This window comes from Bufo bufo, chromosome 9, assembly GCF_905171765.1.
Source record: "Bufo bufo chromosome 9, aBufBuf1.1, whole genome shotgun sequence".
Lineage (NCBI taxonomy): Eukaryota > Metazoa > Chordata > Amphibia > Anura > Bufonidae > Bufo > Bufo bufo.
The window spans coordinates 141,937,032-141,961,152 of record NC_053397.1 but is presented as its reverse complement, the minus strand read 5'-3'; positions in this window follow the sequence as shown (position 1 = coordinate 141,961,152).

Below are 24,121 nucleotides of genomic sequence, written 5' to 3'. Positions count from 1 at the left end.
CCATTTTGGGCAAAATAAAAAATTTACGGCGTTTGCTGCATCTGTCAGTGTGAAATACAAGCTTGAAATATTGCAATAATATTCTGGGTTTAAAAAAGCACCCATTTTTGCCAATACCCTACATTAGGGGCCTATGCTGCATTTGTTAGTGTGAAATACAAGCTTGAAATACTGCAATAATATTCAGGGTTTAATAAAACACCCATTTTTGCCAATACCCTACATCTTGGGCCTATCCTGCATTTGTTAGTGTGAAATACAAGCTTGAAGTACTGCAATAATATTCTGGGTATAAAAAAATACCCATTTTTGCCAATACCCTATATCTGGGGCCTATGCTGCATTTGTTAGTTTGAATTACATGCTTGAAATACTGCAATAATATTCTTTATTTAAAAACACCCATTTTGGGCAAAATACTAAATTTGAGGCCTTTGCTGCATCTTTCAATGTGAAATACAAGCGTTAGATACTGCTGTTATATTCTGGTATTAAAAAAACAGCCATTTTGGCCAAATTACAAAATTTGCGTCGTTTATTGCATCTGTCAGTATGAAATATAAGCTTGAATTACTGCATTAATATTCTGGTTTTAAAAAAACACCCATTTTTGACAATACCTTACATCTGGGGCCTATGCTGCATTTGTTAGTGTGAAATACAAGCTTGAAATAATGCAATAATAATGCAATAATATTGCCAAAAATCACCCATTTTTGGCAATACCCTTGTCACGATGGATGTGCACACAGACTAACAGTTAAACCACCAACCAGGCTCTAGGCGAGAGGCAGGGGAAGGGTCACCTCCTAACTTATCCCTGACCTCTCTCCCTGCAATGCTCAGCCCACATGCAGACCTTAATGGTAGGTATGATGTGTCCCCGTGCCTGGACTGAAACACCCTAAATTCCCTGAGATGGTGAAGAGGGGAAATAGGAGCAGCCTGCTCGCACAGAACCTGGATGGGAGAGATGACACCAAACAATCAAACAAGAAACCACACTTATCTCTCTGCGCTGGAACAGACAACCTTCCTCTCTAGCTTCCAAGACCAAAGTGATGAATATAATCCGCTCAGAGCACTGGGGTGGAGTGCTATTTAAACTCATAACCCCACCCAGTGCACCTGATGGGAGGCGGATCCAGCACGGCTCCAAAACAAAACACTAAACTCGTGCTGCTATTCTGGCCGACCTCCGCACACCGTCAGGACGGGGCATGACAGTACCCCCCCTTCTACGGGTGACCTCCGGACACCCCGGACCAACCTTATCCGGGTGGGACCTATGAAACGCCCTCACCAGTCGGCTGGCGTTGACATCTAGCGCCGGAACCCACGTCCTCTCCTCAGGGCCGTAACCCCTCCAGTGCACCAGGTACTGAAGGGAACCCCGAAGAATTCGAGTCGAGAATCCTGGAGATCTCGAACTCCAAGTTTCCCTCGACCAGAAGAGGAGGAGGAGGCAATGGCGATGGTTCCACTGGTTTCGCATATTTCTTTAGTAACGACCTGTGGAACACATCATGGATCCTCCAAGTCTGCGGAAGATCCAGCCGAAACGCTACAGGATTGGACACCGCAGAAATTTTATGCGGACCAATAAATCTTGGACCCAGTTTCCAAGATGGCACCCTCAACTTGATATTCTTAGTGGACAACCATACCAGATCACCCACACACAGGTCCGGACCAGTCACACGTCTCTTGTCAGCCATTCGTTTATACCTCTCACACATCTTCTCCAAATTCCCTTGAATCCTCTGCCAGATGGAGGATAAGGCAGAAGAGTATCTCTCCTCCTCTGGCATCCCAGAGGAACCAGTCCCAGAAAAGGTACCAAACTGAGGATGGAAACCGTATGCGCCAAAAAATGGCAACTTACCCGTGGACTCCTGCCTACGGTTATTTAACGCAAATTCTGCTAAGGACAAGAATGAGGACCAGTCCTCCTGATTCTCAGCCACAAAACACCTCAAGTAGGTCTCCAGGTTTTGATTAGTACGCTCCATCTGACCATTCGACTGCGGATGAAAAGCCGAAGAGAAAGAAAGTTGAATGCCAAGCCGAGAGCAGAACGCCCTCCAAAACCTGGAGACAAACTGCGTGCCCCTATCAGAGACCACATCCGAAGGAATACCATGCAATTTCACAATATTATCAACAAAAATCTGCGCCAGGGTCTTAGTGTTAGGCAGACTAGTTAGTGATATAAAGTGAGCCATTTTACTGAAACGGTCAACCACCACCAAAATCACTGTTCTCCCGGAGGAACTCGCCAGATCCGTAATGAAATCCATAGACAAATGCGTCCAAGGACGAGACGGAATAGACAATGGAAGAAGTGAACCAGCCGGTCGAGTATGAGCAACCTTTGACCGAGCGCAGGTTTCACAGGCTGTCACGTAATTCTCAATGCTCTTACGTAACCCTGGCCACCAGAACCTCCGGGACACCAGATCACAGGTGGACTTACCACCAGGATTTCCAGCAAGGACAGTATCGTGATGTTCCTTGAACACCTTGTGTCGCAGGCCCTCAGGAACAAACAACTCCCTGGGGGACAAGAGCCAGGAGCCCCCTCCTGGGCTCCCAACACCTCCATCTCCAATTCAGGGTATAGAGCGGAGACCACCACCCCATCCGCTAAAATCGGCGCAGGATCCTCTGAATCACCTCCCCCAGGAAAGCTGCGAGACAAGGCATCTGCCTTGACGTTCTTGACCCCTGGGCGAAAGGTAACCACAAAATTGAACCTGGTAAAAAACAGTGACCATCTGGCTTGCCTAGGGTTCAGACGCTTGGCAGATTGCAGGTATGCCAAATTCTTATGGTCTGTATATACCGTAACGGGGTGAACTGCCCCCTCCAACCAGTGGCGCCATTCCTCAAAGGCCAACTTGATAGCCAACAACTCTCTATCTCCAACATCATAATTCCTCTTGGCGACCGAGAGCTTCTTGGAGAAAAAGGCACACAGGACCCACTTGCCCGGGGATGAACCCTGTGACAGTACCGCTCTAACCCCCACCTCTGATGCATCAACCTCCACTACAAATGGCTTCACCAGAATAGGAGCGGACGCAAAACGCTCCTTAATAGCCGAAAAGGCCTGCAATGCCTCATCCGACCAGACAGAGACGTCGGCGCCCTTCTTGGTCATATCAGTGAGAGGTTTTACTATGGTAGAATAGTTTGAAATACATTTTCTATAATAATTCGTAAACCCCAAGAACCGCATCAAGGCTTTCTGATTCTCTGGTCGGTCCCATTCCAGAACCGCCCGGACCTTCTCGGGGTCCATACGAAAACCAGAATCAGAAAGCAGGTATCCCAAGAACGGAAGCTCTTGCACCGCAAACAAACATTTCTCCAATTTAGCATATAATTTATTCTCCTGAAGGATCGTCAAAACCTGTCTCACATGATCCTGATGGGTCTTCAGATCAGGAGAATAAATTAAAATATCATCCAGGTAAACTACTATGAACCTCCCCACCAAATGATGAAAAATGTCATTGACGAATCACTGAAATACTGCTGGCGCGTTCGTCAAGCCAAAAGGCATAACCAGGTTCTCAAAATGACCCTCATGTGTATTGAAGGCCGTTTTCCACTCATCCCCCTCCTTGATTCTGATCAGATTGTAGGCCTCTCTCAAATCCAACTTGGAGAACACCTTGGCTCCAACAATCTGATCAAAAAGGTCAGAGATCAAAGGCAGGGGATATGGATCCCGGACTGTAATACGGTTCAATTCCCGGAAATCCAAACACAGTCTCAGTGATCCATCCTTTTTCTTCACAAAGAACAACCCCACTGCCACTGGAGACTTAGATGGTCTAATATGCCCTTTTGCCAAACTCTCAGCGATATATTTTCGCATGACCTCTCTTTCGGGTTGAGAAAGGTTTTAAAGCCGAGACTTTGGCAGCTTAGCCCCTGGGACGAGATTGACTGGACAATCATAATCACGATGAGGGGGCAATTCCTGAGCCCCACCCTCCGAAAATACATCAGCAAAATCTGAGAGATACGGAGGTAAAGCCGAAGTGGACACACCAGAGATAGAAGTGCTAAAACAATTATCCGAACAAAACTCACTCCAACCGATGATTTGTCTCGCTTGCCAGTCTATAATTGGGTTATGTTTAGTCAACCATGGCAACCCCAAAACTATAGGAGCTGGCAAATCCTTCAAGACAAAACAAGAAATAATTTCCACATGTGAATCACCCACCCTTAAGTGAATACCATGAATAATGTGAGTAAGTGTAATGACCGGCGTCACGCACAGGGAGGGAAAAGGGAAAGCCCTGCCCAAGGGAGAGGGAAAGGTGGTGACCCCTGACTCACCTTGCAGCTGGCACCTGACTGCCCTGACGTCCCTAGACGGGTTCCTCACCCGTGCGGCGATCACGTGCCTAAACCCTTGCTTTCCCTAAAATGAGCCCTAGAACGGGCCGGTGGGATCGCTAGTCCACACCACTGACACTAAGAGGGAAACACCAGGGAGAGGACAGACAATACAGACAAACACATACACCCACAAAGGTCCAACAGGGATCCGGAGGGTAGCGTTCTGGACAACAACCAGCAACACGGCTCCAGAGGGTCAGAATAGATGTCCAGGCAGGAAGCTCTATATCTGGCAACCAGAGAAGTGTGAGAGGGGAATATAAGGAGGTTGGGAGTGCTGGACAAGGAACAGCTGAGGAGAAAGAGCTACGGATCCCTGAGTGAGCCAAAAGGGTTGCAAAGCAAATCCAGAAAGCTACCATAAGGAAACAGCCCTATCTTACATAGAGCGCGCAGCCAACCGCTGCGACTTCCTGACCCCAGGTATAACGGAGTCAGGCGTAGTTCTTGACACCCTCGTGACAGTAAGGCTTCTTTGAGAAAGAGGGGAAGAATCAATTGCAAAAACACAAATCTCGTTCTCTAAAGTGCAAGTACTTAGTCCTAAATCTTGAAGGAAAAGAAAGTCAATTAGGTTTACACCAGCACCACAATCAAGGAACACCTCTAAAAAAACATTTCTTGACTCCAGCGCCACCATAGCTGGAAGGAGAAAACGGGAACTGCAGGGAGCTTGCATACCTGCCTGCTCCACCACACTATTCATGCTACCAAGTGTCAGGGAAGTTTTTTTTTCTTTTTCTCTACCACCTGTGGTTTAACATAAGGACAAGCAAAAACAAAATGACCACTCTTTCCACAATAGTAACATAGTTTGTGCGATTTCCTAAAGTCTCTACTATCCGAATGGAAAGAAATCTGACCCAATTGCATGGGTTCCTCCGCTACCCCCGCGTTACCTGTAACATCACCCGGGGAGGCAGTAGAGACGAAACCACTCACAGAAGGGATACCTCGTGCAGGAGAAGCCCTATACCTCTCTCTGATACGTCTGTCTAGCCATACTGCTAACGACATGGCGTTCTCCAAAGAGTCCGGGTATTCCTGAAAAGCAAGGGCATCCTTCAGTCTTTCGGATAACCCTTGACAAAACTGGCTACGTAACGCAGGATCATTCCACTCTGATTCAGTAGCCCATCTCATGAATTCGACACAATAAGCCTCTGCAGTATGTTCCCCCTGAAATAAATTACGTAATCTCGACTCTGCCATCGAGACACGATCTGGGTCATCGTAGATCAATCCCAGAGCCTTAAAAAATTCCTCCACCGACCGGAGGGCCCGAGAACCAGACGGCAGAGAAAAGGCCCAGGATTGTGTGTCCCCTTTAAGCAGAGAAATAATTATTCCTATCCTCTGACCCTCATCACCTGATGAAGATGGACGCAGCCGAAAGTACAATTTGCAGGACTCTCTAAAACGGACAAAGTCATCCGTACCCCCTGAAAATCGATCAGGAAGAGCCACTTTAGGCTCCACACAAACTTGACCTCCTCCTGATGCCAGAGCACTCTGACACCGTGCGACCGAACCACGCAGCTCTGCAACCTCTAGGGATAGCCCCTGCATGCGGTCAACTAATGCCTCAATTGACGCCATTACAAAACCGCTGAGCAATGACAGTCAGAGTTTTGGGCGGATTATAATGTCACGACGGACGTGCACACAGACTAACAGTTAAACCACCAACCAGGCTCTAGGCGAGAGGCAGGGGAAGGGTCACCTCCTAACTTATCCCTGACCTCTCTCCCTGCAATGCTCAGCCCACATGCAGACCTTAATGGTAGGTATGATGTGTCCCCATGCCTGGACTGAAACACCCTAAATTCCCTGAGATGGTGAAGAGGGGAAATAGGAGCAGCCTGCTCGCACAGAACCTGGATGGGAGAGATGACACCAAACAATCAAACAAGAAACCACACTTATCTCTCTGCGCTGGAACAGACAACCTTCCTCTCTAGCTTCCAAGACCAAAGTGATGAATATAATCCGCTCAGAGCACTGGGGTGGAGTGCTATTTAAACTCATAACCCCACCCAGTGCACCTGATGGGAGGCGGATCCAGCACGGCTCCAAAACAAAACACTAAACTCGTGCTGCTATTCTGGCCGACCTCCGCACACCGTCAGGACGGGGCATGACAACCCTACATCAAGAGCCTATGCTGCATTTGTTAGTGTAAAAATGCAAGCGTTACATACTGCTGTTATATTCCGATTTTTAAAAAAACACCCATTTTGGGCAAAATACAAAATTTGCGGCGTTTGCTGCATCTGTCAGTGTGTAATACAAGCTTGAAATACTGCAATAATATTCTGGGTTTAAAAAAATACCCATTTTTTCCTATACCCTACATCTGGGGCCTATGCTGCATTTGTTAGTGTGAAATACAAGCTAGAAATACTGCAATAATATTCTTGGTTTAAAAAAACACCCATTTTTGGCAAAATACAAAATTTCAGGCCTTTCCTGCATCTGTCAGTGTAAAATACAAGCTTAAAATACTGCAATAATATTCTGGGTTTAAAAACACACAAATTTTTGGCAATACCCTACATCTGGGGCCTATTCTGCATTTGTTAGTGTGAAATACAAGCTTGAAATAATGCAATAATATTCTTGGTTTAAAAAAACACCCATTTTTGGCAATACCCTACATCTGGGGCCTATGCTGCATGTGTTAGTGTGAAATACAAGCTTGAAATACTGCAATAATATTCTTTGTTTAAAAAAAACACCCATTTTGTTCAAAATACTAAATTTGAGGCCTTTGCTGCATCTGTCAGTGGGAAATACAAGCGTTATATACTGCTGTTATATTCTGTTATTAAAAAAACACCCATTTTGGGCAAAATACTAAATTTGCGGCATTTGCTTCATCTATCAGTTTAATATACATTCTTGACATTTTTGGCAATACAGTATATCTGGGGCCTATGCTGCATTTGTTAGTGTGAAATACAAGCTTGAAATACTGCAATAATATTCTGGTTTTAAGAAAACACCCATTCTTGGCAATCCACTACATCAGGGGCCTTTTCAGCATTGTCAGTGTGAAATACTACCCTTTCCACCACTTAAAATATCCGTACGGGGGTGCTCTTTCCTAAATCAGGTCACTTCTTGGTGTTTTTCATTTCTGGGGACCTCTGGAAATTGTTTAAATGCGACATGGCAGCTAAAATCCATGTCTGCCAATTCAGGCCTGCAAAAACCATATTTTGTACTTTGCCTGTAGTGGCCTGCTGTTCGCCAATACAGCAGGCTACGAGCACATATGGGGTGTCTGCAAAATGGGGAGAAAATGGGGAACATATACTGGGGTGCATTTTCTCCTTTAACCCCTTGTGAAAGTGAAAAATTGGGGTCTGCTAGTACTTTTTCATTTTTACAAATGTGTGCTTTGAAATCCCCTCTCTAGTATTTCTGCCTTCTGTGAGACACCTGTTTGGTAAAAAGTACCCTTTCCACGACTTAAAATGTCCGTACGGGGTGATCTTTCCAAAATGGGGTCACTTCTTGGGGTTTTTCATTTCTGGGCACCTCTGGAAATTTTTGAAATGCGACATGGCAGCTAAAATCCATGTCTGCCAATTCAGGCCTACAAATTGTACTTTGCCTGTAGCGGCCTGCTGTGTGCCAATACAGCAGGCTACGAGCACATATGGGGTGTTTGCAAAATGGGGAGAAAATGGGGAGCATACACTGGGGTGCATTTTCTTCTTTAACCCCTTGTGAAAGTGAAAAATTGGGTCTGCTAGTATTTTTTCATTTTTACAAATGTGTTCTTTGAAATCCTCTCTCTAGTATTTCTGCCTTCTGTGAGACACCTGTTTGGTAAAAAGTACCCTTTCCACCACTTAAAATATCCGTACGGGGGTGCTCTTTCCTAAATTCTTGGCTTTTTTCATTTCTGGGAACCTCTGTAAATTTTTGAAATGCGACATGGCAGCTAAAATCCATGTCTGCCAATTCAGTCCTGCAAAAAACATATTTTGTACTTTGCCTGTAGTGGCCTGCTGTGCGCCAATACAGCAGGCTACGAGCACATATGCAAAATGGGGAGAAAATGGGTAACATATATTGGGGTGCATTTTCTCCTTTAACCCCTTGTGAAAGTGAAAAATTGGGGTCTGCTAGTACTTTTTCATTTTTACAAATGTGTGCTTTGAAATCCTCTCTCTAGTATTTCTGCTTTCCGTGAGACACCTGTTTGATAAAGAGTACCCTTTTCACCACTTAAAATGTCCGTACGGCGGTGCTCTTTCCAAAATGGGGGGTCACTTCTTGGGGTTTTTCATTTCTGGGGACCTCTGGAAATTTTTTAAATGCGACATGGCAGCTAAAATCTATGTCTGCCAATTCAGGCCTACAAAAACCATATTTTGTACTTTGCCTGTAGCGGCCTGCTGTGCGCCAATACAGCAGGCTACGAGCACATATGGGGTGTTTGCAAAATGGGGAACTTATACTGGGGTGCATTTTCTCCTTTAACCCCTTGTGAAAGTGAAAAATTAGGGTCTGCTAGTACTTTTTCATTTTTACAAATATGTGCTTTGAAATCCTCTCTCTAGTATTTCTGCCTTCTGTGAGACACCTGTTTGGTAAAAAGTACCCTTTCCACCACTTAAAATATCCGTACGGGGGTGCTCTTTCCAAAATGGGGTCACTTCTTGGGGTTTTTCATTTCTGGGAACCTCTGTAAATTTTTGAAATGCGACATGGCAGCTAAAATCCATGTCTGCCAATTCAGTCCTGCAAAAAACATATTTTGTACTTTGCCTGTAGTGGCCTGCTGTGCGCCAATACAGCAGGCTACGAGCACATATGCAAAATGGGGAGAAAATGGGTAACATATATTGGGGTGCATTTTCTCCTTTAACCCCTTGTGAAAGTGAAAAATTGGGGTCTGCTAGTACTTTTTCATTTTTACAAATGTGTGCTTTGAAATCCTCTCTCTAGTATTTCTGCTTTCCGTGAGACACCTGTTTGATAAAGAGTACCCTTTTCACCACTTAAAATGTCCGTACGGCGGTGCTCTTTCCAAAATGGGGGGTCACTTCTTGGGGTTTTTCATTTCTGGGGACCTCTGGAAATTTTTTAAATGCGACATGGCAGCTAAAATCTATGTCTGCCAATTCAGGCCTACAAAAACCATATTTTGTACTTTGCCTGTAGCGGCCTGCTGTGCGCCAATACAGCAGGCTACGAGCACATATGGGGTGTTTGCAAAATGGGGAACTTATACTGGGGTGCATTTTCTCCTTTAACCCCTTGTGAAAGTGAAAAATTAGGGTCTGCTAGTACTTTTTCATTTTTACAAATATGTGCTTTGAAATCCTCTCTCTAGTATTTCTGCCTTCTGTGAGACACCTGTTTGGTAAAAAGTACCCTTTCCACCACTTAAAATATCCGTACGGGGGTGCTCTTTCCAAAATGGGGTCACTTCTTGGGGTTTTTCATTTCTGGGAACCTCTGTAAATTTTTGAAATGCGACATGGCAGCTAAAATCCATGTCTGCCAATTCAGTCCTGCAAAAAACATATTTTGTACTTTGCCTGTAGTGGCCTGCTGTGCGCCAATACAGCAGGCTACTAGCACATATGCAAAATGGGGAGAAAATGGGTAACATATATTGGGGTGCATTTTCTCCTTTAACCCCTTGTGAAAGTGAAAAATTGGGGTCTGCTAGTACTTTTTCATTTTTACAAATGTGTGCTTTGAAATCCTCTCTCTAGTATTTCTGCTTTCCGTGAGACACCTGTTTGATAAAGAGTACCCTTTTCACCACTTAAAATGTCCGTACGGCGGTGCTCTTTCCAAAATGGGGGGTCACTTCTTGGGGTTTTTCATTTCTGGGGACCTCTGGAAATTTTTTAAATGCGACATGGCAGCTAAAATCTATGTCTGCCAATTCAGGCCTACAAAAACCATATTTTGTACTTTGCCTGTAGCGGCCTGCTGTGCGCCAATACAGCAGGCTACGAGCACATATGGGGTGTTTGCAAAATGGGGAACTTATACTGGGGTGCATTTTCTCCTTTAACCCCTTGTGAAAGTGAAAAATTAGGGTCTGCTAGTACTTTTTCATTTTTACAAATATGTGCTTTGAAATCCTCTCTCTAGTATTTCTGCCTTCTGTGAGACACCTGTTTGGTAAAAAGTACCCTTTCCACCACTTAAAATATCCGTACGGGGGTGCTCTTTCCAAAATGGGGTCACTTCTTGGGGTTTTTCATTTCTGGGCACCTCTGGAAAAAAACATTTTTTTTCACAAAAATGTTTTATTGTCAAAATGGCAATAATTGAAATACAACAGCTTCTTTGTGGACGCAGCCACATATGGTGAAATGCATATACATCAAACCATTAAAGGGTGGGCGTAGCCACTAATGAATTGCCATACTCCAAATATTAAACAGACAACTTGTCCTACGGCACCCGCTTGGGTGCTGCCAACCTAGAACGGAGATATTTAAGATAAGGTAACACAGGGGGAAGGAAAGTCAGGACACATAATGACAAATTAAGGAAAAGGAAGGAAAGAAAGAAAAGAAGGAAATAAAAGTGGTAAAATGGATGGTCAGCTAATTAGTTTCATTAGAGAACCGGATCCATGTAGAAGAACCTTTCTATGGTCAGATAAGAAGGGTTAAGTTAACTAGGCATAGGGAATTTTGCAAGCCAAGGAGACCAATATGAATGGAAATAACGTATCCTGTCAGTCCGCTGGGCCCAGAGATGTTCGAATATAGCATGGGTAGAAATTTTTTCTATGAGGTCATTCTTGGAGGGGATTGAGGATGTTTTCCATTTTTTAGCAATTAAGAGTTTAGCTGCTAGTAATATATGGCAAATCAGTAATCTCAATTGTCTTGGAATCAGGTCGAGATCCAATGAGAGGAGCGCCATAGCCGGGGATAGAGAAATTTTGTCACCTTGACCTGTCACCTCTCTCATCAGGTCTCCAACTTCTGTCCAGAAGGGTTGGAGCGTGACACATTCCCAGAAGATATGCAATAGATTACCTGGAGATTTCTGACAGCGCCAATGCACATTTTCAACATTGGGGTAAAATCTACTCAGTTTAGTGGGAGTAAAATACCACCGAGTGAGAAGTTTGTGATAGCATTCCAATAAGTTAGAGCATTTTGTAGCGTGGTGTGTGATTTTGATCGCTGTTAACCATTTAGATTTCGGAAATGAGATCCGTAAATCTCTCTCCCAGTTCAAGAAGTGTGCTTTTTTAGACAAGTGTACATCTCCTATCACGGTTTTGTATATTGCATTTGTGGGAATCTGCGACGCCCCTTGCGTGCACAGCAAATAATTAAGAAGAACAACTGGAAGCATTACAACCCTGTTGGGCCAATTCGATAAAAAGTGAGCAATCCTAGAATAATTATACTGGTAAGAGTCTGGTATCTTAAAGGAAACCTGTAGGTCTGAAAACGACTTCATAACATCGTTAACGTAAAAGTCATTTATTACCTGTATCCCCGCTTTCCGCCAGCCGCTCACCGAGAAATCTACTATATAATATTGCAGGATCTCAATGGGAACCTGAACAATTATTTTTGGAGATGTCTGATCAATACGTTGTAATAATAGTTCCCACGTTTGTATAGATGATTTCAGAGTCTGTGCTGTGGGAAGCGGAAAGCTAGGATCTATAGCAGGGGTGCACAACGTTTCCTGGTTGGGGGCCACATTGCCAGACTGAACCAATGACGAGGGCCGAAATAAAAATTTAAAGGTGTATTAACAACTGAAATATTGTACTTATGGCATATTAAACACACATTATATACCATTAATGTCTAGTTACACTTCCAGGACTCCATCTAATGGGAGAAATACATGAAAAATACATGTGAGCAGCCACAAGACATAGGCATACATGTCTGTTACCAGATGGTTGGGGGCCGCACAAAATGGTATCAAGGGCCGCATGTGGCCCCCGGGCCGCAGGTTGTGCACCCCTGATCTATAGCATGTAATAAAAGAAGAGAATAAAGTGGAATCCCTTTGTTAAGGTCCACTTCTATCTGTTGCCAGCTTGGGGTCTGTTTCTGGCTACACCAATATCTCAGTTGTTTGAAGACAAAGCAGTCATAGTAACCCTGAAGATTCGGAACTCCTAATCCTCCGTGGGATCTATGGTTGTAGAGTATAGAAGCCGCTATTCTGTGAGGGCCTTTTTTCCAAATGAATGAAAGCATTTGAGACTTAAATTTTGCTATGACTGAGGTGGGTATTGGGATGGGTAGAGTACGAAATAAATATATAATCTTTGGAAGCACCATCATTTTATATATTACTATTCGCCCTAACCAGGATAGGTCCAGTTTAGAGTAACGATCTATATCAGTTTGGAGGGAGTTATATAAAACATCATAGTTACTTTTATTTAACCATGAGAGGGGGAAGCAAATTTGTACGCCTAAATATGTGATTGAGTCTACTGCCCATTGAAAGGGAAATTCACTCTCCAATGCCCTCTTTAACCGCCTCAGGACCGCCGTACGCAGGATTGCGTCCTGGCGGCGGCCCTGCTATTCTGGGTGGACGCATATACGCGTCCTCTCGCGAGAGGCAAGATTTCCTGTGAACGCGCGCACACAGGCGCGTGCGTTCACAGGATCGGAAGGTAAGCGAGTGGATCTCCAGCCTGCCAGCGGCGATCGTTCGCTGGCAGGCTGGAGATGCGATTTTTTTTAACCCCTAACAGGTATATTAGACGCTGTTTTGATAACAGCGTCTAATATACCTGCTACCTGGTCCTCTGGTGGTCCCCTTTGCTTGGATCGACCACCAGAGGACACAGGCAGCTCAGTAATAAGTAGCACCAAACACCACTACACTGCACCCCTCCCCCTGTCACTTATTAACCCCTTATTAACCCCTGATCACCCCATATAGACTCCCTGATCACCCCCCTGTCAGGCTTCATTCAGACGTCCGTATGATTTTTACGGATCCACTGATACATGGATCGGATCCGCAAAACACATACGGACGTCTGAATGGAGCCTTACAAAGGGGGGTGATCAATGACGGGGGGGTGATCACCCCATAAAGACTCCCTGATCACCCCCGTCATTGATCACCCCCCTGTAAGGCTCCATTCGGATGTCCGTATGTGTTTTGCGGATCCGATCCATGTATCTGTGGATCCGTAAAAAACATATACGGACATCTGAATGGAGCCTTACAGGGGGGTGATCAATGACAGGGGGGTGATCACCCCATAAAGACTCCCTGATCACCCCCGTCATTGATCACCCCCTGTAAGGCTCCATTCAGATGTCCGTATGTGTTTTGCGGATCCGATCCATGTATCCGTAAAAAACAGATGGACATCTGAATGGAGCCTTACAGGGGGGTGATCAATGACAGGGGGGGTGATAACCCCATATACACTCCCTGATCACCCCCCTGTCATTGATCACCCCCCTGTAAGGCTCCATTCAGACATTTTTTTGGCCCAAGTTAGCGGAAATTATATATTTTTTTTTTCTTACAAAGTCTCATATTCCACTAACTTGTGTCAAAAAAAAAATCTCACATGAACTCACCATACCCCTCACGGTATCCAAATGCGTAAAATTTTTTAGACATTTATATTCCAGACTTCTCACGCTTTAGGGCCCCTAAAATGCCAGGGCAGTATAAATACCCCACATGTGACCCCATTTTGGAAAGTAGACACCCTAAGGTATTCGCTGAGGGGCATATTGAGTCCATGAAAGATTGAAATTTTTGTCCCAAGTTAGCGGAAAGGGAGACTTTGTGAGAAAAAATAAAATTAAAATAAAATCTATTTCCGCTAACTTGTGGCAAAAAAAAAAAAATTCTATGTACTCGCCATGCCCCTCATTGAATACCTTGGGGTTTCTTCTTTCCAAAATGGGGTCACATGTGGGGTATTTATACTGCCCTGGCATTTTAGGGGCCCTAAAGCGTGAGAAGAAGTCTGGGATCCAAATGTCTAAAAATACCCTGGAGACTCTACTCCTTAAATTTAGGCAAAGTCCGGTTATTCAGGGATTGCAATTAGGTTCATATACTCATAAAATGGCAGCATTTGCTGATGATTTGCTCCTTATACTGACTGATCCACTAAAGGCTATGCCTGAAGTTCTAAATATCTTCCAACAGTTTGGATCACTGTCCAATTTTAAGATCAACCTGGACAAATCCGAAGCACTAGGGATATCTCTCTCAAGCACACAACAAGCTAGGCTTAAAGGTTTGACACCATTTAAATGGCCCCCGACCTCTATTAAGTATCTAGGTATTAATATATCTAGGGACCCAGGTCTGCTGTTCAGGCTAAACTTCCCTCCTCTGCTGAAAAAGATTGAAGCCTTCCTATCCAAAAGCTCCATACCGTTCTTGTCCTGGTTAGGTAGGAAGAATGTAGTTACGGCCTATGTATTACCCCAGCTGTTATATACCCTTAGATCACTGCCTCTGCACTTACCAGCCAATTTCATTGCCAAGATTAGAGGGACGATTGGGAGATATATTTGGGCAAATAAAAAAGCTAGACTCCCCTTTGAACTATTAACTAGAAGAAGGAAACAAGGAGGTATATCACTTCCAGAGATTGAATTATATGTACAAGCCATTCATCTGGAGAGGTGGGTTGCTTTGACGAGACCTGGACCCTCATCCATGCATATAGATATGGAACTTGCTCTTCTAGGTTGTTTTACGGACTATAAGTTGTGGTTCCCTTCTAAAAAGCCAGATAAAAAAGCTATACTTAGTGTCATCACTCAAGGAACTGTCTTAGCATGTAACAAGACGAAAGTACTTAGTATGGGGAGAGGGAAGTTGTCACCCCTGACACCTCTCAGAATGTTACCCCAGATCTTGAACACATCTCGTGTGGAGACCAGGCCCATTTGGAAGTCATTACTGGGGGTAGTAGTAGGTGATTTGGTGAAAAATACTGGCCAGCAAGAGTGCTATATGTCCCTTAGTGGAAGAAATAATATAAAGTGGGATTTCCTCCAAGTACAGGACTTTGAAAACACATGTACTAGATTTAAAAAGTCTAAATTTGTTCCACTAGAGGAACCTACCTGGTTGGAAACATATACATTACTACCCAGGATTCCCCCGAAATGCATTTCGCTTATATATGCACAACTGATGAGGGATAGGGGAGATGGCTTTCCTTCCTATGTAGCAGCTTGGGAGAAGGAGTTAGATTGTGTACTTGAGGATTCGGATAAAAGATATGTATTGACTCACTCACATGGTTTCTCTAAGTGCATCTTGACCCAAGAAAATTCCCTGAAAATACTCACGAGATGGTACAGAACACCTGAATGGCTATTTCAAGTGGGATTAGGGTTAGATGATCTTTGTTGGAGGTGTGAGGAAAGTAGAGGATCGCTTTCACATATCTGGTGGTTCTGCCCGAGGTTGAGGAAATTCTGGGACGATATTGAAAAAGCGATTAATCAGATTTGTTCAGTGAACCTGAAGCTTACGCCGAAATTAGTACTGCTCTGGCTACCCACGAGTGACTTCAGACCGGGCAGAACGAACCTACCCACACACATGATAGCGGCAGCTAAGTTACTGGTCCCGGTAAAATGGAGGGATAAAGAGCCACCGTCACTAAAGATGTGGCATGAAAAAATGGCAGACATATGCAGAATGGAGGAATTAGTGGGATGGACATACCATAATAGGGAAAGATACTTGCGAGTATGGGAACCATGGATAAAATATATAAAAGAGAGGGAGAGGGTCCACTTAGATAAAAACAGAAATGTCGAGTGAGCTGGAACATATTGGGGGCGCAATTAAAAGGTTGGATATCCTGAGGGATCAGCAAATATATGCTTGACAAGATATACTATGTTAGCTTAGTCCATTGTATACCTTCTTTAACCAGATAGGTGACGAATAGATGTGAAATCGGGAAAGTCACAGAGGACAGGTCTATTATTGTTATTATGTGTTTTTTATGTTGTCTTTTATTTTCTTATTTTCATGTTCTACAAGCACCTAGGTTTTCACCTAGTGAATAGCAAGTATGGTTTGCATGATTGCATTGGTTCACCTACCTGTATTGTGGGGTTGATAACCTGGAAGCTTAAAATTATCTAGAATATGTTAATGTGAACATATGTAATCTGTCATTTGATTTATGATGACTGTATTTGACCTACACTGATTATATGTATGCTGAACTTTTATATATCAATAAAAACAGATTTGACCAAATGTCTAAAAATGCCCTCATAAATGTGGGCCCCTTTGCGCATCTAGACTGCAAAAAAGTGTCACTCATGTGGTATTGCCGTACTCAGGAGAAGTTGGGCAATGTGTTTTGGGGTGTCATTTTACATATACCCATGCTGAGTGAGATAAATATCTTGGTCAAATGCCAACTTTGTATAAATAAATGGGAAAAGTTGTCTTTTGCCAAAATATTTCTCTCACCCAGCATGGGTATATGTAAAATTACACCCCAAAACACATTACCCAACTTCTCCTGAGTACGGAAATGCCACATGTGTGACACTTTTTTGCAGCCTAGGTGGGCAAAGGGGCCCACATTCCAAAGAGCACCTTTCGGATTTCACCGGCCATTTTTTACAGATTTTGATTTCAAACTACTTCGCAGGCATTTGGGCCCTTTAAATGCCAGGGCAGTATAACTACCCCACAAGTGACCCCATTTTGGAAAGAAGACACCCCAAGGTATTTCGTGATGGGCATAGTGAGTTCATGGAAGTTTTTCTTTTTTGTCACAAGTTAGTGGAATATGAGACTTTGTAAGAAAAAAAAAATCATCATTTTCCGCTAACTTGTGACATAAAATAAAAAGTTCTATGAACTCACTATGCCCATCAGCGAATACCTTAGGGTGTCTACTTTCCGAAATGGGGTCATTTGTGGGGTGTTTGTACTGTCTGGGCATTTTAGAACCTCATTAAACATGACAGGTGCTCAGAAAGTCAGAGCTGCTTCAAAAAGCGGAAATTCACATTTTTGTACCATAGTTTGTAAAAGCTATAACTTTTACCCAAACCATTTTTTTTTACCCAAACATTTTTTTTTATCAAAGACATGTAGAACAATAAATTTAGAGAAAAAAATTATATATGGATGTCGTTTTTTTTGCAAAATTTTACAACTGAAAGTGAAAAATGACATTTTTTTGCAAAAAAAATCGTTACATTTCAATTAATAACAAAAAAAGTAAAAATGTCAGCAGCAATGAAATACCACCAAATGAAAGCTCTATTAGTGAGAAGAAAAGGAGGTAAAATTCATTTCGGTGGTAAGTTGCATGACCGAGCAATAAACGGTGAAAGTAGTGTAGTGCAGAAGTGTAAAAAGTGGCCTGGTCATTAAGGGGGTTTAAGCTAGGGGGGCTGAAGTGGTTAAAGATGGGGAAACCTTAACAGCTAGGATTTGGGATTTTGATTTGTTTATTTTATAGTACGAAACTGTAACGGACCGTTTCAGCAGACAAGGGGTTAAAATCCGTTTAGGCGATAGGCCCCTTTCTGAGAGACAGGCACAGCTACTGCAGAACACCAAACTCCCGAACTGGATACAAAATAGCACTCCAAACTGGAACCTCACGAATAGCTGCTAGCAGACGAACAGGAATCAGCTTACACTCCTGGCAATCAGTCTCTAACAGCATACAGCGGATCCCTCCAATAACGAGACAAGGCTCCGTGTTGAGGGTCAAGCAGTGGTCTGAGGTGCTGGGACACCCAGCCTGGTTTTTATTACAGTTGTTGCAAATACAGGTCCGCCCACAGGGTTTTGAAATCCAACCAATCAATATGTTACAACACATATAATGTAAGTACAGCAACCAAGCCCATCTGGTGTACACGCCCCTAGGGGACCAGAAGGAAGACTGCGACACAGGACAGATATGTAGCAATTCAGGATACAGACACAACACATCCCCACAATGCATCATGGTTTCCTCCTCTCTGTCCTGGAGACAACCGAGGAGCAATCCAATTATCTCTCAGGACAAAGGGAAATCGCCAATACACATGTGAGAACAACAGGACAGACATCACCATTTAAACACACAATGGGACAATGGCACAATGGGACAATAGAAACACACCCAGCATATTCCTCCCCTCTGTCTATCCACTCAACTATCTCCCAAGCTGACAAGCTATACTTATTATAAATTGTTACTACTTTGTGAGTTTACATTGCCCATACATATAACTTACATCCATTTAACCAGTATAACCTGGGGACAAACCTATCCAAAATTCACTTGAATAGGTTCAGGGGTTTAAAAGTTAGTATGGGCCATAATCCTGAGGCAAGAGGCCAGCAGCCAGGCCCCTCCGAAACCCAGTGGCGAGGTTGGTTTCGCCACAGAAACTTCTCCGAATTCCCTAATTATCTGCAATGTAGCCCTCAGTGAAGGCAAGGGGTCAGTTACGGTCAAAATGACATAGTCAGCAAAGAGTCCTATCTTGTGTTGTCTATTACCTGCTGAAATGCCACTGTAACGGATCGCCTGGCACCCTGACTGAGTACGTCCGTTTACGGATGCGCCTAGCGTTTTCCTGAGGTTTCCAAGCACTCTGGCAGACACCACAATCACCGAACCGAAGAAGCCTATGAATCCTCTTCAAGCCTATGAATGCTGTAAGCAGTTGTATAGGAAACCATACGAATAGGTTTACACTCCTAGCAGTCAAACTGGGACAGCATGCAATAAATCCTCCCCCAAGAATGAGACGACACTTCACCTTGAGGGTTAAAACAGGAACTCCCTTTATTTAGACACAGCACACTACTTTAAACCCAACAGCCTCATTTCCATACAATAGGGTACCTAGAGGACTCTGGTACAAGGAAGGGTGGGGGCCAGACAATAGCAAGGGCTGATGGGAGATTGAGGAGGGACAGAACAGCTGGTTTCAACTGGTGTGCCTGCGACAACACATTGCTGGAGAAACAATGGGACAGGAAAAAGGGGGAGGAGAAGAGGCACAGAACAACAATGCTTGTAACATAGCAAACTTTACAGCCAGGGCAAGATATATACAGTCCACAACACACAGCAATACAAAATACCACATGCTCAAATTGCATTCCACGTACAAATTCACCAGGGGCCATAGTCAGTAGGTAGGAGGCGGGTAGCCAGGCCTCTCCAATGCCCAGTGGCGAGGCGGGTTCCGCCACAGCCACGAATCGAATCTGACATACGTACCATTTCTGCGAAGGGTTCCATTACTATTAAGAAAAGGAAAGGGGAGAGAGGGCAACCTTGACGGGTACCGTTGGTAATTAAAAAAGGGGAAGAGAGGGAGCCATTAGCCAATACCCTAGCTGATGGGGTGTAATATAATGCTTGAATCGCATTTTTGATAGGGCCCCGGAAGCCGAATTAATCCAAAACCGCTGACGCAAAACCCCAATGTATACGGTCGAACGCCTTCTCTGCATCTAAAGTCAGAAGCAGAGAAGGCGTCTTCAACCCCCCCAGCCTTTTGCAACAGACCTAATATCCGACGGGTACCATCCGGTGCCTCCCTACCCTTTGTGAAGCCCACCTGGTCAGTATGTATTAACAAAGGCAATATTTTCAAAAGCCTACGGGCAATCAATTTTGCATAGATCTTCACGTCACAATTGAGGAGAGAAATCGGTCGAAAGTTTGCAGGGGAGTCGGTCGGTTTCCCTGGCTTCGGTATGGTAACTATTGTAGCCTGCAACATTTCCAAAGGGAATTGTTCTCCAACTAACACCTTATTAAAAAGTTGCACAAGATGAGGTTGTAACAGGGGTGAAAACAATTGGTAGTATTCATTGGAATACCCATCAGGGCCAGGTGATTTATTTGGTTTAAGAGATCTGATTGTAGCCTCAATTTCTGAAGCCAAAATTGGGGAGTTTAACTCATCAACCTGTTCACTATTTAAAGAGGGAAGATGCACTTTTTGAAGAAAGGAGTTAATTTTTTCCAGGGATGGTTGATAAGTAGATGGATCTTTATTAAGATTGTATAACTTAGAGTAAAAATGGCTAAAAGCTTCTGATATTTCACTTGGATGAGTAATTCTAGAAATTTTGTCAGGTGCAATTAAGTAGGGAATATTTATCTTTTGAGATATTGGTTTTATTTTCGTCGCCATTAACTTACTCGGTTTATTATAGGATTGATAGTATGAAAGCCGCATAGATGTTAATTGGCGATCGTAATCCATTTGTAGGGTGGAGTGAATTTCATGTCTCAGGGACATTAAATTCTTGTGGAGAGATAAGGAAGGATCTGATCTGACCCGCTCTTTTAGCCTAGCTTCTTCATCCAGAAGGACTGACAGCTTAGCCTCACGTGCTCTCTTGAAGTGTGAGCTTTGTTTTATTAATTCTCCTCTAATGGTGGCTTTATGAGCCTGCCACAGAGTAAAAGTGTTAATATTTTCAGTATCATTGAAAGAGAAATAGTCTACTATGGCGGATTCTGTGAGTGGTTTATACTTGGGGTGCCGCAGGAGAAAGGTGTTATTCCTCCAGGATTTTTGAGTATTGACAGGCAGAATTTGGGTGATTGAGCACGAAATTGGTGCATGATCAGACCATGATGTGGTCCCAACAGAAGATTTAGATATCTTGGCTAATAGTGGTCTATCAGAGAGAAACAGATCAATTCGGGAGAACGATCTGTGCCTCGCTGAATAAAAGCTAAATTCTTTAGAATTTGCGTTTAAACATCAAAATGTGTCATATAGCTGATTATCTCTCAACCAACGCCCCAGTGTTGGAGCTTTTAGCCTGGCCGGATTTGATGAGTCCAGAATCCCATCTGGCACTATGTTAAAGTCCCCACAGATCATTAGATAACCTTTTTGTATAGTGCGTGTCTTACTCAGGACTTTGTTTAAAAAACTTATAGGGGATTTGTTGGGGGCGTATATATTAACCAGGATAATTGCAACCGAACCCACCAAGCCCACCAGAACAATGTATCTTCCCCCCCTCGTCACATAGAACTTTATCAACCTGAAAGCCCAGGGAGTCTTTAATTGCAATAGCTACCCCTGCTCTTTTCTTGTTAGAGTTGGCTAGTAAGATATTAGAAAAACCTTTACGGGAGAAATCAGGATGTTTGTCGCGTACAAAATGTGTTTCCTGGACACATAAAATATCTATTTGGGAGGAGCTAACGTCTTTCCAGAGTGAGGATCTCTTATAAGGGGAGTTTAATCCCTTAGCATTAATAGACAATACCTTGACTGCCATATAAATGGAAATTATCCAAGAGCTGAATACATAATACAAATCTTACATATCTGAGCTGAAGTGGTGAAGGGATTACCAGCTAATGACCATCAAAAAGGAAAAGAGTAATAGGACAAAAAAAATTAAAATCAAACATTAGTAGATAGACTACCTGTGAAGAAAACATAGGTTAGCAACAGAACAAATTCGGTCTGGTCTAATGAGGGTTACAAGAACCTTGGACCAGAAAAATCGGGGATGAACAGTTCGGCCTTTTTCCGCCATCCCTAACGTTAATAATGACAACTTGACTAGGAGGAAATAATGAACCATAGAGGAATTACTTTAAGGATCAGTCTCCCACTGAGGTCCAGTCCAGGGCCACATGGGTAGTTGGTTTCTTTCTTGCTGGAACCGGTGATGATGAACTACCAATGTTCCAAGTTTTAAACAGAGATTCGCCTTCTTCAGGGTTCCTGATAACGTACGTTTTCCCGTCTTTGTGTAACAAAAGCTTCATCGGGAATCCCCACTTCTATGGGATTTGGAGCTCCCTCAATACTTTGGTAACTGTGGATAGCTGCTTTCTAGCTTGCAGTGCCACTTGCGAGAGATCAGCGAAAATTTAAATGGACTGAAATGGCGCTGGTAAATTGCGATTTTTCCTGACATAGGAAACTAGTTCCTCTTTTGTGCAGTAAAAGTGAAAACGCGCAATAACATCTTTAGTTGTTGCAGCTGGTAGATGTTTAGGTTTGGGCAGATGATGAGCCCTGTCAATCAAGAGCATTTGAGGATCTTTATCTGGGAATGCCAGCTGAAGCATTTCTCCCAAATATTGTTGCAGGTTAGCCGGGGAAATTGAATCTGAGATGGCTCTGAATTTTAAATTGTTGCGTCTATTCCTGTCCTCCAGGTCAGCCATCTTAGCTCTCAGCCCTGCCACTTCATCCTCTAGAGAATAGTGCGCATCAATAAGATCATTGTGGGAGCTGGTTAATTCCCCCATTTTATTTTCAATGTGATTCACTCTGGATCCCATATCTTCCAAGGAGGAAGTAATAGAAGAGGCCACTTGTTGCAGCTGCGAAATAAGAGAGTGGATGAACCGCTGACATCATCGCTTTCAGCGAGTTTTCTGACACTGTTTGATCAGAACAAACAAAGTCCTGCAAAGGGTCTAACACCGCATCTACTTTAGTTGTGGTCTTAGCTACAGCAGGGGAACGGGGCTTAACTAAGGGGTTAATACTGCCTGCCACGTTGCCAGCTATGGAGTCACTCACCGGCGATTCAGGATACATGGCGTCCCCTTGATCAGGCCTGGAGACATCATGGAGTTTATTTCCCCTTGCATCGGATCGATGAGGCGTTTGCGAACGCGTGACATTCCCCTCTGTGTCCCTGCATTTAGCTGCGGAAGAATGAGAGCTTCTCTTGTCTGTGGGTGACATGTAGTTCTCAGCCTCTTGCAGCGCGGGTGAAGAGACGGCGCGTAATGGCGGGAAGCCGCCATCAGACTCCTGAGCAGAAAAGAAGGCTGTGAGGCGTCGGAGACCCGGACGAGAGGCATTTTTCCAGGTCATCATGTCACTGTGCAGGTAGGAGACGATCTGGTGGCTCAATCCCTCTTTTGCCAAGGTGCTTTGGGTCGCTTCCTCTGGAAATTTTTGAATGCGACATGGCAGCTAAAATCCATGTCTGCCAATTCAGGCCTACAAAAACCATATTTTGTACTTTGCCTGTAGTGGCCTGCTGTTCGCCAATACAGGAGGCTACGAGCACATATGGGGTGTCTGCAAAATGAGGAGAAAATGGGGAACATATACTGGGGTGCATTTTCTCCTTTGACCCCTTGTGAAAGTGAAAAATTGGGGTCTGCTAGTACTTTTTCATTTTTACAAATGTGTGCTTTGAAATGCTCTCTCTAGTATTTCTGCCTTCTGTGAGACACCTGTTTGGTAAAAAGTACCCTTTCCACCACTTAAAATATCTGTACGAGGGTGCTCTTTCCTAAATGGGGTCACTTCTTGGGGTTTTTCATTTCTGGGGACCTCTGAAAATTGTTTAAATGCGACATGGCAGCTAAAATCCATGTCTGCCAATTCAGGCCTGCAAATTGTACTTTGCCTGTAGCGTCCTGCTGTGTGCCAATACAGCAGGCTACGAGCACATATGGGGTGTTTGAAAAATAGGGAGAAAATGGGGAACATATTCTGGGGAGCATTTTCTCCTTTAACCCCTTGTGAAAGTTAAAAATTGGGGTCTGCAAGTACTTTTTCATTTTTACAAATGTGTGCTTTAAAATCCTCTCGCTAGTATTTCTGCCTTCTGTGAGACACCTGTTTGGAAAATAGTACCCTTTCCACCACTTAAAATGTCCATACAGGGGTGATCTTTCCAAATTGGGGTCACTTCTTGGGGTTTTTCATTTCTGGGGACCTCTGGA